At 35.8% G+C, this 17643-nt stretch overlaps 1 long non-coding RNA gene across 1 annotated transcript; it reads left to right on the forward strand.

Annotated features, from left to right (window-relative positions):
• The first annotated feature begins 11155 nt into the window (after nt 1-11155).
• On the forward strand, nt 11156-15845 carry LOC139795562 (uncharacterized). The gene is made up of 2 exons (XR_011725573.1): nt 11156-11705; nt 15591-15845. It is a non-coding gene; the product is annotated as an uncharacterized lncRNA (long non-coding RNA).
• Nucleotides 15846-17643: the final 1798 nt, after the last annotated feature.

Raw genomic sequence — 17643 nt, forward strand, 5'->3', positions numbered from 1 at the left:
AATTTGATAATGTATCTAAGTTCATATGCTGTCTTTCTGTGGTCAAGAAATATATTTTATCACCTTTGTCACTGAAGTAGTATAAAAATAATCAAACTATATTTATGCTGTATGTTGGATACCAGCATTATTTGTGCAGTATTTTATAATGCTAAATATTTGGAGAAATCTCCCCTTGGAATAAGTTAATTCATTGAAATGGTAATATTAAAACCAAAGTTTGCACTTTCTGGGGTTTGTTACTCTGTTCTCTACTTTTTCTTCTAGAAAAATCTTGGTATCTTCATGAGCTGTTGTAAACATACACTTATAATGTTTTTAAGGTTCAGCTACTGAAGCACTGTTGTAACAAACTGTGTGCAAAGAAAACCTGTGAAAACTAAATAAATCTACACCAGCAGGCATTTGGATGGAAAACAGTAAACAAAAAGGAATCATACCACTAGTGTTGAGGAAAGATACACATATTCAACCTTATATCCAGAATGAATTGAGTCTTGTGGAGAGAAGGGTAGCTAGGGGTGCTGTAATTAAATGCTATGTCCTCTTGTGTATATTAAAGAACACAATCTTATTATGTTGGAAAGTATAAATCTAACATTTCCTAAATCTTCCAAACTAAATACATAGAAGTTATATTTCTGTAATAAACTAATTATAGCCATACTATATATAAAACTACATCTATTGCGTTTGGTTATTAAAAATGAGCTCTTTTTTTTCAGCAAACAGCATGTGAAACCAAAGACTATTTTTAGTCTTTGTTCATGGTAGCTAGCAATGTCCAGAAGGCTTCATGTAATTAGCAAAAGTAGTATTGATACCTAATGTCAAGTTCCCATACAGCTCCTCTGATTACAGGTTACACACAGGGGCAGCAGCAATACCTGGCTCAGTCCTGCACACACCATCCCTACTCACACCTCTGGTACAACCTCAGTCCTTCCCTTGCTCCTGCTCACTGTACACCAGAAACCAGACCTGAAGCTTGGTGTCCTGCACTGCAGAACAGCATAAAGTTCTCTTACAGGACTCCTTTCCTTGTCATCACATGTTCTGCAATGGATGACACTTCTTTGCCCATGTTATTTTTGGATTTGCTCTCTGCAAACAGCAATAAAAATTTTAACTATGACTTACTTTAGATTTTTTTCTACAAAGAAAGAATTAAAAGAATGTGGCCAAAACCTGTTCAAGCCTAACACATCCCTGGACTTCAGAAAAAAAATACAAACAGTGTATTTTTCAAGATTCTTTCTCCTAGCTAGAGCTGGAAATAGACTCAAGGTCACAGTATTCACACTACAGATTTAAGTAGGCTGTGAGTGTGATAAAGAAACGGGTGGAAATATGGATGTTTCTTAAGGGTTTACATAGATTATAGTTACGTGTGTTAACACTTTGTAGAGAGTAATCTAGGGCTCTTAGAAATGTTTTTTCATGTTATAGCAATGTGGAATAAGAAGACTGATGCCTTTGTTGTTATTTGTGCTTTGCACATAGCAAATGGAGGAGCAGAAGGAAGCTGTTTGCTCTATATCACACAGAATGCTATTCATCAGAACCAAAATACCTTTACTTATAGCCCAATCTCCAGATTATTTGTTTCCTAAAAATGCCTTTAAAGGGAGACTTGGAACTAGGTGATCTTTTTCACTCTTTGCCTAAAGAAATTATTTCATTTTCTACTTCAGATTTTAGTAAGTGAAGCAGTGTTTCAGGAATGTGGAAGACTCTACTTATGGTTCTTCCAATTTGAAAAGAAATCTCTGGAGAAAGTCTGATTTTCTCCATCCTGAGCAAGCCAGAACCTCATCATAGAATACCAATGTTCATCTGTTTCCATGAGTTCCTTTGCATTTTCTGACTTTTTGTTTTTCATTTTCATATATATGTGCATATGTACTCAATTCAGGTCCAAAGAGAAATTTAGCTTCTCTTCAGGTGCGTATCAAAACCAAATGTAATGAAATGGCCTCTGCTGTTCAGAAAATGTGACCAGATGCCTGGCATAGACCATGTAGCTGTCTTTCAGATAACTGAGGTTGGGTGAAATTAATCCCAACCTTATTAACTAAACTTGTAAGGAACAGAATGTTTCATTTCAGTTATGGGAGATACTTACATTAAAAGCTACAGATTGTTTTTATCATATTTTATCATTAATTAAATTGTGTAGAGCTGAGAGAACACAAGTTTTTACACATATGCTTATCCTTTGAGTTTCAAGTGAGTCTGTTCTGCGCCCAGTGCTCGTCTCAACTATAGGGTCTCAAAAATCAGGAGTCATTCTCACAGGCACATAGGGTCTAAATAACCTTACCCAAAACACCTATTTTTTGAAGTTCCTGTCTTACATATTTATACAAACACTGTGGAAATTAATATATTTCAACTGGTATTAGCAAAAGCCAGGGAAGTTCTGAAGATGCATATATTACACTGATATTTCTCTAATATCTTGAATAGCAGCTGAAGTGAGACTACTTTATATTTCTAAAATCATCCCTAGTGACTGAGATATGTTGCTTACTCAAGCATTATAGTGGTGATCTATGAAAACAGATAAGCAAAGAAAAAGATAATTTGTATAAATATATGCATTTTTCTAAAGGTAGGTAGAACCAAATTTTTTAGAATCTTCAGCCTTAAACTAATGAATATAAGACACTGTGGACCATGCTAGTAATAAATGCATTATGCTATTAGCTAATCATAGATCTTACTGGTGAGTTCTGCAGCTGCCTGTAACCACTCTGCAGCATCTAGGATTGTGTGACTTAGCACCCCTTGTAACAGTGACAAGAGTCAATAAATGTTTAGTTAGGACTGAGTCTAGCCTTTAGGCTGTGTGCTGAACTCTTGTCTCTCAAAGTCAAATATTATTTTTAGCTTTTATTGACCTGACCATATGACTCCACTCAGCTTTGGTTTCTAGTCAAATGCACTTCCCTCCCTCTATGTCTAAACTCAGCAACGAAAGAAGTTGTGCTCTTCAGACAAGAAACTGATTTTTATTACTGGGCTCCATAGTGCAGCACATTGAAAATGAGGTAATAGCAAGAAAGGACATATAATTGAAAGGTTGTCAGAAGATAAAAGTGTACCGAGCCTCACAGGGCATTCATGTTGCAACTCATGAAGTCAGATGACATTGAAAAAGCAATTCAGTGTTTAATGCATGCACCTCCAGTGGCCATGCTCTTCCACAGCAGGAGCTGTTGAGGTATCAATCACAAAGTCTGTAGCTTAGAATCCAATACAGGAGATTTCTATTAAAGAAGTTAGCTGTTGTCATTCACACTAACTTTCTTTCTGGCTCGACTTACCTATTGAGGACAGTGTACTTTGTCCTTGATCAGGCAGGATTGCTCTCATCTTATTCTTCCCACTGGAGCAGAGAGAAAGTACAGAGTGAGTACATATGAAGCGATGTACAAATGAGGAACTGCAACACAGGCATCTATTATTATTGGACTTTTTTTTTTTTTTAAATGTCAAGCAGTAATACACGAGAAATAAAAGTGAGTCTGTAACCATCCTGAAAAGCTCCTAAATGTTCAGTAACACCGTAAAAGATGCCTATATTTACTACAAAAAATAAAACTGTAGCATTACACTAATCAAATTCAAATCAGTTCAACAGCATAACTTTCAGTGAAGAGGTGCTTATGAAATACAAAATGAGCTCTAGAGTGGAAGGTTCATTGCTACCTAATCAAAAGCACTCATCTCTAAACACCAGCCAGTCTGGTGATAAGTTTGTCATTTCTCAGATGTGCTCCTGGAGGGAAGTTGCCAAGAAGGCTTGACAGCCTTTAAACTTACAGAACATTTTTTCCCTGTTTCTGAGCGTCATGTTGATCTACAAAAGTTCCTGGGAGGCTGGGAGGAGAAGTAGAGTAACAGCAGTTCTATTTGCAGCAATGAATGTCAAGCAGTTTATGAAAAAATGTGTAGTTCTTGAAAACAAATTTTCACCACCCCCTCAAGTCTGGTTCTTTCTTGTCTAATTGTGTCCAGCTACTTTGGGGGACAGAGGAGTGTCAATGATTAATCACCTAAATGTCAGAGAAGTACAGGCTTGTAATGCATCATTAAAACCAGAGATTAGGGCATCTGAATTAAAATGGGAAGCTCTGATTGAATCTATTACTGCTATATACAATTAACAGCACAAGCCAGAAATAATTTGCTTTCATAATTTGGAACAATAACAGCTTTCCAGTGAAAACATATTTACAATAGGTTTACGCTGCTTTTTACATTCTTAGTACAAACCGGAGACAAAAATTAACATGCACCAAGGCAGTAATGGAGAAAACTGTCTTTGAACTGTTCTTTCCTTTTAATCAGTGTGAGCTCTGCTAAATAGGGAAAAGAATTATGAATAGGTGGAGAGCATCTAGGTTACTGAGGGCAATCACTCTCAGGGGAATAACTTTGCAATTTGAACAAGAGTCTGACCTTCACGTGACTTGAGATGAACAGGTCTTCTCTGTTTTAACCCAGAATGAACAGCGATTGCAAGGCAGCCAAGCTGAAGTCCCTCAACCAACCTTACCTACATGAAGGTCTGATTTTCCCTCCTTTGGCAATTGCATCATGGTCCTGGAAGAATTTTCTAGTGCTGACTAATGTCTTCTATTTCACATCCTCAGGTGTGGGATCTTATATATATATATCAATAATTTTTGGTGTTGGTTGAGCTTCTGAGCTTCTTAAATTGCATCTTGGAGTTTATTTGTCTTGCTGCTTAGGTTATAAAAGTAGCACCATAAACATTAATTGAGCAGCCATTAAGCAGTATGGCTGTTTGTTTTGGGTTGATGGGGGACATAAAGCTTCATACCCTGTGGTGGAAAACATCTGATGATGAACATGCTATTAAAAATACCATTACCAAAAAAAGTTTAACTTTAGAAAATAGCAACCAGCTGTAGCCAAAGCATACACAAATGATAGAAAATCATATTTTAATTGTCATGTCATAGCCTGTTATAAATATTGTCGCTTCTAATGTTTTATGCTAATGACAGTGACTAATGGTAGTCATTACCTCCATTCATTCTCATAAAAAATAACCTCCAGAGAGGGTGAGCATAAATAGAATGCTGTTTAAAATTAAACTGTATTTTTCTAAAACATAGAACATAAAAACCTTTTAAATACCAGGAGGTTGGCTAGCTAATTTATTTTGTTTTGTGTGTGATGGGCAACTGCTGCTCTTAGTTTTGCCCTGAGCTGAACGTATATTCTTTTAGAAATGTTTTTGTCATACTAACGTGTATGTACATGTCCTCATATGGTATCTGCAAAGTGGGATAAAGCAAACCTCACAGCAGGATACCTGTGGTTAGAAAGAAAAATCTGATGCTGCCCCTGTAGAGTATTAATATTAAGAGCACTGAATTTCCTCATCATTTCTTATTTCAGTTATGAATTCTGCTTACTTGACAGGTACAGAGTACTTCATTATGTGCACGAACAGAAATGCTTAAATGGATGAAGCAGCTATTTACATCTGATAGGAGCTAAGTGGGACATTAAATTAATGCCAAACAAGTGAGTGCTCGTTTTAGTTTCATTATAAATGGCTGCAGCATAGCAGTAATGTGTTGACTCTCATGTGCTGACAAGTTCTATATTTCTTACAAACTTCCCTTAGAGCTCGATGCGGAAAGACAAATTCACACTCTGCATGATGAAATTAGCAGCAGATGCATTAATAATTGAGTAAGGATCTCTGGAGATACATAGTTCATCAGGAGAGTTGGTGAGTGGCTGGTTCTCACTAGAGGCTTCTGACATATATATGTATATGCACTTACATAAGCCCCAAGTTAAGAGTTTCTGCCTGTGTGTAGTCTCTGGTATCAAATCTGTGTCCTGCTTTTAGAAGAGCTCTCACAGTGACATTCAGCATGTTTACAAGCAGGCTGCCAACCACTGATCTGGTCAGGGTGTTTGTCCCTTGGTACCTTGTTTGTCCCTCCTTCCTCTGTGACTCTCCTAAGACTTACACACAAATTCAGCACAGTGCCTTCTGAATTTGTCTCCAGATGATAAGTGGAGTATGAGTGATCGAAAGACTTCCACATTATGCAAGGCTCTGGCCATAGACCTCCACATCTGGAATTCCTGTAAAGCTGACACATTTTCCTGAAGTGCAAAACCCACATGCATTGCAGATTCCTAGTTTTGAGAAGAGAAAGTTGTGTCTTTTGAACAGTAACAAAGAAAAGAGGATTGCCAGGGGAAAAAAAAAAAATCTGTTTTTTAAATATACCAATACTTAAATTATGATAATTCCTCACACCAAGTAATATTATTCTCAGAAGACATTAACAAAACAGTGTGACATCTCACAGGCAGCAATTCTACTGGGATAAATTCTCATGGCTTGAAATCAGCATTTTATTACACAATCAAACTGCCAAGAGAGTCATAGGAATTTGAATAATCTGAAAATTTGTCCCAGTTAGAAGAAAGGCTGCAAAATTTTGCGCACTGTTACTAGATTGGCTCCATGTAGTTTTCAGCTCTTCTAACTGTCCATGCAGACAGTCACTGGTTCAAGTAGCACAGGTTGAACTGACCTCTGTGTTTTGCTTTTCTGCCATTACATATTGTTTTATAAATCTCAGGAACTGGGAGACAGAAATTTTTTACTTCAAAATATCTATCAATATATTTTCTGAACTTCTGTCAGCTAGAGGAAAGATAATTCAAATCTCGGGTTTTTTTAGCATATTATTTTGAATAAGCTATAGTATGATTTAATGAAGTCAGACTGTCTTTAAAACAATGCTCATTAATACAAGTATGAATTTCAATTCTTTCTCTTTAGATATGAAACTTTATTCAATAACAGTGCATATATTATTTATTCAGGAAGAGTTTGGAATCAAACTTGTCCTAATTGCAATATTGGATTGAGTATAAGGAACGTGTAAGGTTTCTCTTGTCCCTTGAAATAAGAGATAAGTAGCAAAGATTCAATTTCTATAATGAAATAATACTGCAATTTATTAAACACCCTGAAGTATTCCAAAAAGTTACTCAGCTGAGGAAAGAGCCAAACATTTTTTTAACTTTGTGATGTTGGACTACCATGCTGATGTTAGAGATGAATATCAGATGAAGTAAACTTGCTGATTGTAAACTTGTATGAAACAATGTTGAAAATTGCTGAAACCATGGTTTCAATATCAACTCTTCTTTTGAGGTTTCTAAAACAAAGATGTGGAAATTGAGTTGGATTTACATATACATTTTTAGTGGACAGGAGTAGCATTTCAGAATAATATTTTTTATTTGATTCACACGTATAATACATTTCATTGCTGTTAAAAAGGTAATGTTACAATCATCTGAATTTTGAAATAAAAGACTAGATACATAAACAAGGTCATGTACTGCGGGATGAGAATATAGCTGAATTACATAGACCAAAGAGGAAGAAAAGAGCTGTAGTGATGGGGACAGAGAGAGAAAGATCACAAGTCATTTACTGGCTTTACGCTTCATGTCTCTTTACAGTAGGTTCAATCCTATTAACTGCTTTCCTTTCATTCTGCCATTCCCAGGGAAAAAGATTCTAAGTCTGCTCTGGTTAGTCATGAATATTATCCAATCCAATAAATTTTGTATCTTTTGTTAGAATATACAAGGCATGTCAGGGGTCACGCTGTTTATTCTTAACATCTGAAATAAAAATCAAATTTCACAGCTCTGGGAAGTTATTGCTCCTGTAGAAGCAAAGAGATATTTCTAAAGCCTTCCAGTGAATGAATAAACCAGTAGCTTTAATCCAGGTTTTGCAGGTCACTGAATGTTCAAAACAGCAAAGCTAATTAAAAGAACTTTTTGCTATCACGGTAATTTTGCACTTTAGTATATGAGGATTTGCTAATATGAAAGCTATTGAGGAAGATATGGAATGATTTTCTTCTAGCACTGCCTTGAAAAGTAGCAATAAAGGTTGCATTTCAAATTACAGCCTTCCTTGAAATGTGACTTTATGTTAAAAAAAAAAAAAAAGACGTCTTGAACACGAGATTTTTGTCCTTTGTGACTTCCAATCAGAGGTAATCCACTTAGAAGTAAAAAGATAATTTCCTAATTGCCAGCCCAATAACCTCATCCTAAAGATCAAGTGGCTACTTTTTGGTTTATGTCTCATCACTAACATTGATGGCCATATTTTTTTTCCTCTTGTACATTCTCAACTTTCTAATCTTCATACTTTCCCTCATTTGCCCCTTGTTGCATAATATTATTATTATTATTAAATCTCTTCTGAACTGTTGCCCTGGTGTTGTTTAGCTCTACTACTGGAATAATTTGTCAAGTCTAATGGTATTCCATTCGTGTATTTATACTTTTGTACAAATTTCCCAGAAGAATTAATTAAACTAGATAAGTGAAATTAGGTAAACCATCAGCATGATCTACATCTCTTAGGAAGTGGAGGAGGATGTAAATACTGCATGTGTTGTACGTGCACTCTAGCTTCATGTTCCACTTTAGCATAATGGATTTGGCATAATGAGCAATTATGCTGATGAACAGAGAACTTCCTCCAGATGGAGGGATTTACCCAGAAAGAGATGATGACCTGTTGAATAACCAGAGCCCAAACCTGAGCTAGATGAAAATTTAGGATTATCACATTTGTAACAGTGGCCCAATAGTGAAGGGTTCCCCAGGAGAAATAATTGTGCTAACAGAGAAAGGTCCTCCCCAGTCTCAGGAATCTGTTGGTTCATTTTTGCCCTAAACATTTCACATATATTTTAATAAAATGCCATGTCCCTTCACAATGTTTCTGAATGTTAAATGCACAGAAAACAGTTCAACACCAGGGTTCCTCTAGGAGATTAAAGTGGGGTTTGATATCTTCATTCTTATTTGTTGAGTAGGGAGGTGTGTTTTCTCCAGAATCATGGCTGTTCCCATGATTTAGTTTAGTGTTTAGTTCACTAAACTAAAATTTAGTTCACAAAAAAATTTAGTTCAGTGTTTATGAATAACTTGACTTAGTGACATGTTCAAGTTCATTTTACTTTTTAAATGTTTTTTCTCTTAACTCTTCTGATTTTTCTTCTTTCTAAAAAAATAGTAACATTTTTGTCAACAGGGAACACTGACATTTTAGCCACTAGATTTTTTCACATATTTAGGTGCAGATTCAAGCTCACTTGTGGGCTATAAATTACCTAATATTCTAATTGCACTTCACATATAGCTATTTTCTGTCCCGTGGACATCTATTATGCAGTTAGCAGTTCTTTCTATTGGGATAGCCACAATGACTTATGTATATTTTCCATAAATCCAATGAATTTAAAATCACAGAGTATCTATTAGGATCCTGATTTCCAAAGTACATCATTCTGCACTTTGTTTAGATGCATGTTGGCTTACCAGTGTATTCTTCAGTTTCCTACCTCAAATTCATCACTGAAATTTCTTATCTGTCTTTTCAGATCTACCCTACCCACATTTTTTGGTACTTCCTATTTTGACTCAGTGGGTCTAATCATAGGTGTAGAGGTTGTAAGATCTGTCTCTAAAATTATACTGTGCTAAATAAAAAAACACAGAAGACAGTTTAATAAATGAAATACATCAAGTCAGTTTGATGGTGTTCTGTGGAGTGGAGTGTGTGTACCAATAAAAATCTCCATGGTTTTTAACTATTCCATTAAAGTAGCACACAACCTCCAAATATTTACAGAGATCAAGCAGACTCACTTGAGCATGAGCCCTTCATACATACCAGAGGTACCATTTCCTGCAATGCAAACAGCTGGTATCTGCTAAACCATAATCCCTAAATCAGAAACACAAATGTTTGGATTAACAAAAAACTGAAAGCCTCCTTCCTTGTTGTTGACCTCCCAATAAATTTTATTTCACTTTTAGTGTTACCTGTATGGCTAGTACTCTTTATCCAGGACAGGAAAAGCAGTTGCTTTTTGCCATCGTGACCACAAAGGACAACAGTGATCAAACTCAAGCCAACCCAAACCTCACTGAAGCTCACTGGCTTCAGGACACTTGAAGTCAAGCCTTCTGTTCAACGCCAGAAATATGATGCATTATGAAGCAAATGAGATTTGATATTTGTAACATCAGAGCAATAAAATTATATTTATTTTTATGCCTTTAAAAGAGTAGATGGAGCTGTTAGAGGAAGAAGTTGAGGAACTCTAAAACATAATCATATATGTACTGCCATTGAAATCTATTTGATTTTTATATCATAGAGTTTTAGGATTCCATTGCATCACAGGCTTAAGTGTTTGGCAACCATTTAACCCAGACCTGGAACTGGAGTCTGTCATATTTGCAGTGTGAAGTAAAGAATCCATATATCCAGAAAAACTCATAGCACAAACTATAGCTATAACAGTGAACAAACTGCTTAAACTCTAATGCTGAGGTAATGAATTTGAAATTCTTTTCCAAAGCAGTTTATTTTTGGGCAGGGTTTTTTGTTGACAAGATTAAATGCAGAGCTAACGGAGAGTGCTGAGAAGTTTGAGAAGGGTGAGGAAAGTACTGTCTGAGTCACAGGTGCTCTTTCTCCAGACCTGGGGCACAAGCAGTGCCAGTCTTGGAATCCTGCCCAGTCTTTTTTGTGCTGTGTTTTTTGACTGTATAGACCCCATTAAAATAATCCATAACCAATCCTTTGCTTGGGTTTTGCATCTTACAGTCTTCCCAAACCATGCTCCAGCCACTGCTCCTCGCCTCAAGCCAGGGAGTCTAAAAGAAAAGTTGTTGGAGTTCCTCCAGGTCCATATCAGGAGAACGAGGAACCAAGTGCTCCAGGTCAGCCTTCCTGGTGATGAGCCTTACTGCAGCCTCTGCTCCTAAAAATTAATGGATTGGTAACTGCAAATTGGAACCGTCACTGAACTTTCTGAACCAGCGACTCTTTGGAGTCTGAGGTGGTCACCAGGCACTGCCTTTGGCAGAATGACAGGGACACATTAGATTAGGAAGTTTTTCAAATTTTTTTTATGTTACGTATTAAATTTCAGGTCTTAGAATTAGAGTTTCCCTATGACAAAAAATACCAAATTACTCTTTGTCTACACAAAGATGCAGGTTTTGCTTTCATTCCTATCCTGTCATAAGAAATATAAAATTCTAAGCAGTATAAAAAATGCACCCTGAATCCTAGTGTCAATATTCACGTAATTCCCTTTTGAAAATTGAGTGTAATTTTACCAGACATCACTTTAACCCTGGAGTAAAGGGAAGTAGCTCTTGCCATGTTAAATAACAAGCTGTCTAAATTTCAGCTCTTGGGGATCTATTCTGTGCCTCCTAACAGGAGAAAAAGCTATTTCCAGTGATTATGGGTTTTAATGTTCATAACTTGAAGTAACCTATATACTGTTATAATTCAGGGGAAATCTAGTTTCGCTGCACCCTTCTCTTAACCAAAAAGGTCCTAGAAAATAATATAAAAAAGTATTATTGCTGCTGCCTTGCCACTCTCATTGACATATTGCAGTGCATTTGTATTTATAGTTTGTACAGTAAGACATTTGGTTTGTAGTGTACTACATTCTATCATCATATAATTCATATCTTTCCAGATTTTGTCACATTGAGTTACTTATTCCTGTGGACCAAGGCCAGAAAAATAAAACCTGAACCTCTTTAATCGAAGCCATGAAGCAAAGGTAAGAGCTGAGAGCACTGCTCCATCTGTAGGTGTCTGTGTGTGCATATATCCATATCCCATCCATTGGACTGTGACAGGGAAGCAGATCACAAACATTTTTCAGCTGAAAAAACTGAACATTGCTTTCTGATCTGAGAGATTCTCTGTGCCAGCAATAATACTGGCAAAGAGCTTCCCAAGCACTGGGTTAGTCTCTGTTGTAGAATGGTGTTTATCTTTCTTGCTCAGAAAAAAGAATTCTCCTTAATTTCTCAAAATGCAAAAACATAGATAATCACAGCCACCATTGGTGGGTCTGCTCAGGGCTTTTCACCTTGTCTTTTGATGTTTGCATTTTTACCTGTGAATATTAATGCCAGATTTTTTGGTGAAAAATGTATGCAGGATATTTTTAGAATCACATATATACCTGGGAATTTTTAATCGTCTGTACTTTAAGGATCTGAGTTTACATCATCATTGATGAGCAGTTCAGCTACCTGTATTTGTGAGGTATACCTGCATGTCATATTGATAAGTCCTGCTAGGTTAAGACATACACTGCCAGAAATAAAAAGGTTGTCTTTTTTTTTCAAAATGTGCCAGTAATTATGGAGTGCTTCATTGCCTATGAAAAATAAAGAAAATTTGTGTGAAATAAAATTACATAAAGAAGGATCTAATGGCTTGACAAGTGTGCATGAAGGGGTTTTTGGAGAACTGCATCTGCATAAATTTTCTAGACATCTAACTTGAAGCAAAAAGTTATGAAAAAATAAGTCTTCCATCTACCAGGAAATCCATCCAGCTACTGGGGAAACTGGTTTCTACAGGACACATACAGCTCATATCTTAAGAGAGGAGGCTGAGCTACTTAATTCTTTGAGAAAATTGTGTGGGAAAAAAAAATAGAAAAGAAGAAAGCAGATGGGGGGAAATGAAAACATGAAAAAGAAGAAACATTATATTACAATCCCCTTATAAAATTAAATTAGTTTTCTTGCATTTGTCTTACTGGTGAAATATCTGGGAGCACACAAAAATGTTTCATAAACAAACACAGTGAGATCTTATGTCATGTAAAATCCCTGTCCTTTCTTCAAGGGCCTAGCAAGAATACTGATTTTTTTCTAACCAAAAGTTACAATAACCTGAAAAATTAAGCTGTCACTAGTTAATGCTGTCAAAATACCATACCTCAAGTGTTCATGCTTGTTTAATTAGATTTCCCTCTTTCATCCCTCTCATTCTGAACAGTATTTGGGCATTTTATTATTCTCTGGGATCTTTTTTTCATAGTCCCTTGAAAACAAAACATAAAATCAATGATGCTGAAGTTTATGTAGGCTTAATATTAGACACAAAAAAAATAAAAATGGAAGTGCCTTGTCCTGCTGTCAATAGGATACATTTGTGTAGTTGTCCATGTAGCACTTTAAAGTAAGGTAAGTGACAGCAATCTTGTTCTGAGGAGAGGAAGAGCCATATGTCTCCATTTTATGGGTGGCTGGTTTCATAATAGCTCAGAACAAAACAGTTGTGATCCTTAAACAGACTCAGATCACTCATGTAGACAGGCAAAGTAGGCAGCACAGGGCTGTGGAGTTCCAGTCTTTTCTATGTACTGCCCTGTCAGGAAAGCCTGACAAGGACTGGGGTTTAACAAGAAAGAGGAGAAATGTTTCCACCAAGGAATCTATAGTTTTAGATGGAGGTTCTCATTGTTTGCTTGGTCACTTGAGGTCAGACTACAGTAGTTCATACCTGTAGTCTTTAGTGCCCTGATGTGAATGCCTCTGAAGGCATCCTCAAGGCACAACAGGACAGTTTATGGTGACATGCCATACTGATATTTTTAGATATGCAGACACTAGAAAAGCTTGTAATTTTACATTTTGGTCACTATATGTGTATGTGCATGTGCCTGGCTACCCACATGTGCATCCTTCTGAATACTGTATCTCTGGAAGAATCTTAAATGACTTGCTTTGGCTTTGCTCCTTCCTTTTGATACTGAGCTGTCTATATAAATTGAAAGTGAGAGGATAGGCAATGCAGTATCTAGTTTCATTGTAAACCCTTCCTGACTGATGCCTTGCCTTCTCCCAGGACACAGCATTATAGAGCAAACAAATTGGTATAACCTACAACTAAGACTATGTCTTGGAGTTCTTTTCTATGGAAATGTTTTTCATTATTACTAATGCTCAGACTCCAGAAAAAATTATTGAAAGAATCGTCTTATATACAGAACTTCAAGACTTTGCTCTTCTTGAGGATACTAATCTGTTTTCCTACAGAGAATCATACGAATTTTTACCTGTCAGTGCATCCCCATGTTCATCTCTTAACACTTGTGGGTGTGATACAAACCACTTGCGCTGTTACATATTTTTCTTGCTGTATCTTTTGGTGCTAATACAAAGATTCTTACCTAGAGTGTTTAAAATTCTTCCTGACCTACAGAGACAGAAAAAGTACAAAACAGTTAACAAATTGCTCTGATAGATAGTGCAGCCCCTCAGGAGGCATTCATAACATGGACAGCAATGTTGAGTTCTCTCTTGGGAGCATCATCAGCAGTCATTTCATTAGCACCCAATGTGGAGGTAATTCTGTAACAACAGTCCCAATGCTGGGCAGTTCTCCCAGTCAGAGGTTAACTATAGGCACAAAGCCTTCAATTTTGAAAAGAATGTGGAAACCAGCCTAAAGTGTTAAAGTTTCATTAATACAGGCGTTTACAGACAGCAGAAACAAACTGTGAATAGAAGTGAGTAGTTTATTGACTTTTTTTTTTTAATTTTATACAAAGGGACAACTTGTGTCTTATTTTTTGGTTGAATTAATAGTTTATTTTGGCTTAGTCTGTTCCAATCCTGAGTTAGCCAGACAAATATGTTTTGAGAAGGACTCAGTGTCACTACAGAGAAAAAGCTGGATATGAACTATGGGTGGATATGAACTTCACTATGTATGAAGATAAATGCAATACTTTAAAGAGTAAATGGGTAAATAATAATAGTAACATGGGGCTATTAGTTCACAGCATTTGAAATTTTTACAGGAAAGCCATGCACAATTGAAAATCAATTTGTTGAAAATACAGAAAGGAGTTCTAAAATTAACAAAATTTAGGCAAAATGTACCACTAGTGAAACACAACTATTAATTCAGTCAAGAGAAGACTGAGAAGTAGCTTGACTGCAGCCGTCAGGTGCCTAAAGGCAAAAAGAATTTCTGACAATTACAAGCTCTCTAATTTAGGAGGAAGGAACATGTAATTAAATGGAGCCAAGAACTCTTTTCTTTTTCCCCTCCACCAAGATGGCAATGGGTGCTTTTAACCATTGGAGCAATCTGTGTCCTTCTGAAAGGTTTGCTACATCTCATTCAGAAGCTACAAAGCCTGATAGGAAAAAAGTTGAGCCCACACTGGAGGTTAGACTAGACAATAATGTACAATGTCTTCTCCCCTTAATATCTGTTTCTGAATTTAAGAATCTGTAAATCAACAAAAATGAATAAGGTCAGCAGAATCTGGCCCTCAGTCATATATATTTTGTCATTTAATTACATTTCCATTTGAGGATTATAATTCAGTTCTCTTATTACTTCATCTCTGAAACTTTCCTTCATATAACAGAAATAGTCTTTCTTATTCTAATAATTAAACTTTGAACCATGGAGAAGCTCTTCAGTATGAGATTCTGAATTGTCATGAGGAAAATTTAAATAAATATAATTTTAGCTTCTTTGTTACAAATGCACACACCAATGATATAGCAGAAAAAGTGCTTATGTCTGTTACTAGCCCTTGAGCTATAAAAAATATGTGGTTTTGTTTTGATCATGCTTGATATGCTATGTCTTGACTAGGACTCATTCCATTCTATTTCTACAGGTTAGTGAGACTTTAATCAAGAAAAAAATATCTAATGAGCAGCAATTTGAAACACAGCATTTGCAAAGGTCAGAATGGTACATTACATCCTTATTATCTAGAAGAACAGATGAGTTTAATATCCTGGCAGCATTTTCCTGTGAAGAAGATATTAAACAAGAACTGAAAATGGCATAAGGTTCCCTCTTCCTTTCTTATGACAAAGATTGTAACAAGATAATGAAACTGTACAGAATAAATTTCTTTCTGCTTTAATGTTTAGTCTGTGGATCCTGCCTTGATTTCAGAAACTAAGAGCCAGCACACAAGGTATTTGTTTCAGGTCCTTTACAACACATTTTCTTGCTTTTATGATCCAGTTTCCATTAATAGTCTTTAGTTTTAAAAAACTGGAACAGATGTTAACAGAAGGGGTTCAGTGCAATGAGTTTGGGAAAATGCTGTGTTGAACTGCAACAAGCAATGCACTGCATGAGCACTCCTTAAAATGCAGGGGTTTTAGCTCCTGTGTGAATAGATCTAAGAACAGAGATACTATAATCCAACACACAATGAACTTCCTATTTCCTCCTTTGGAGAGACCCTGAAGGTACAGAACTGTCTGAATGAAAAGGAAATAAATTCCACAGGTTTTTAACAATTTGATGAATATAATGAACTGTCACAATTGTCTTCTTCAAGTCATTGTCTGTATGATGAAAAAAACTCTTCCTTTTGTTTTATAGGCCTAAGGAGAAGATAAAACCTTCTGGAACTTGATGTTACATTTTTACACTACAATACACCATCAGGGTGTTAAATCTTATTATGACATCTGAAAAAAAACTATGCTTAAATGTCAAAACTAGAGTCTATGGCTTGTGCCTTTATTAGTTACATTCATTCCATATGAGATATCTGATGTCTGCTATTACAAAAGAATGTAACAAGCTATGCATTAAAGAAAAGACTTTATATTTTTATAAGAGATATCTTTCTTAAGTATTGCTAGCTGAAGTAGCCCCACACAGATTTGCAAATTCTCACAAGTAGACATTATATCAAACCTTGGTTTTCCACACCATCTAGGGAATACATTTGAAAAATTATTTCACCATGGTACATTACATGCAACATCTTGCTGAGAAAAGCCATTCTGCTCTGGTCAAGAGAGAAAAAAATAACATATCAAAAAAGGTTTTCATTCTCTCCAATGAATATATATGCGTGTGTGTAAAAAATATATATACACACACTTATTTTTTTCTTTGCCTTAGGTGATCTTGTTATCCACTGGAGATTTTGATCCTTTGTTTTGCAACCGTAAAGTAAGATATAGCTTTTTCAATGCATTAGCAATGTGCAACTTATTTTGAAACTTCAAAGCTCTTGCAAAACTACAGACAAAAGTCCCTATTGGGTCTTCATTTCATAAGTGCCTATGGAAATTAATGTTTTCTGTTTTTCTGGAAAAAATTCACTAGGTACAAGCTGCTATCAAGTTCTCTGTGATTTTGGTAATAGTCCTTGAATCTGAAATAACTACAAACAGTTCTTTCCTCCTTCCAAACCAGATATATCAGCCATTGAATATGCAGTCTACAGAAAAAAAAAAAACAACTAATTTTTATTTTCTTAATTATTATTCATAATAGAAATACATCTATTATTATTATTATTGTTATTATTATTACTATTATTATTATTATCTGAACTAGTAAGAACTCTGACTATTTGTCCTTTTGCTATGAAAAAAGTACATGCTCTTTTATCCATTTTTTTAAAAGATAATGGCCAGGGAATGACTGAGTGGAGAACAAAGGGTACTGAGGAGGAGTCTCAATGCATAATCACACAAACAACTCTGGGATTTCCCACAGAGTGAGTCAAATACATCAGATGAAGGCAGTGGGTTTTGTTACATTCTTTTCAGTTTGCTCATGATTATGCAAAATGCTTTTACTGTGTCACGTGCTATTTAACACCAGGAATACCTTGGACACATTATGCAGCCTTTCTTAGTTATTTTATGAAATGGATTTTTTCCACTAGGTGAGCACAGTCATTCTTTTTT

Source organism: Heliangelus exortis, chromosome 3, assembly GCF_036169615.1.
Source record: "Heliangelus exortis chromosome 3, bHelExo1.hap1, whole genome shotgun sequence".
In the NCBI taxonomy this organism is placed as follows: domain Eukaryota; kingdom Metazoa; phylum Chordata; class Aves; order Apodiformes; family Trochilidae; genus Heliangelus; species Heliangelus exortis.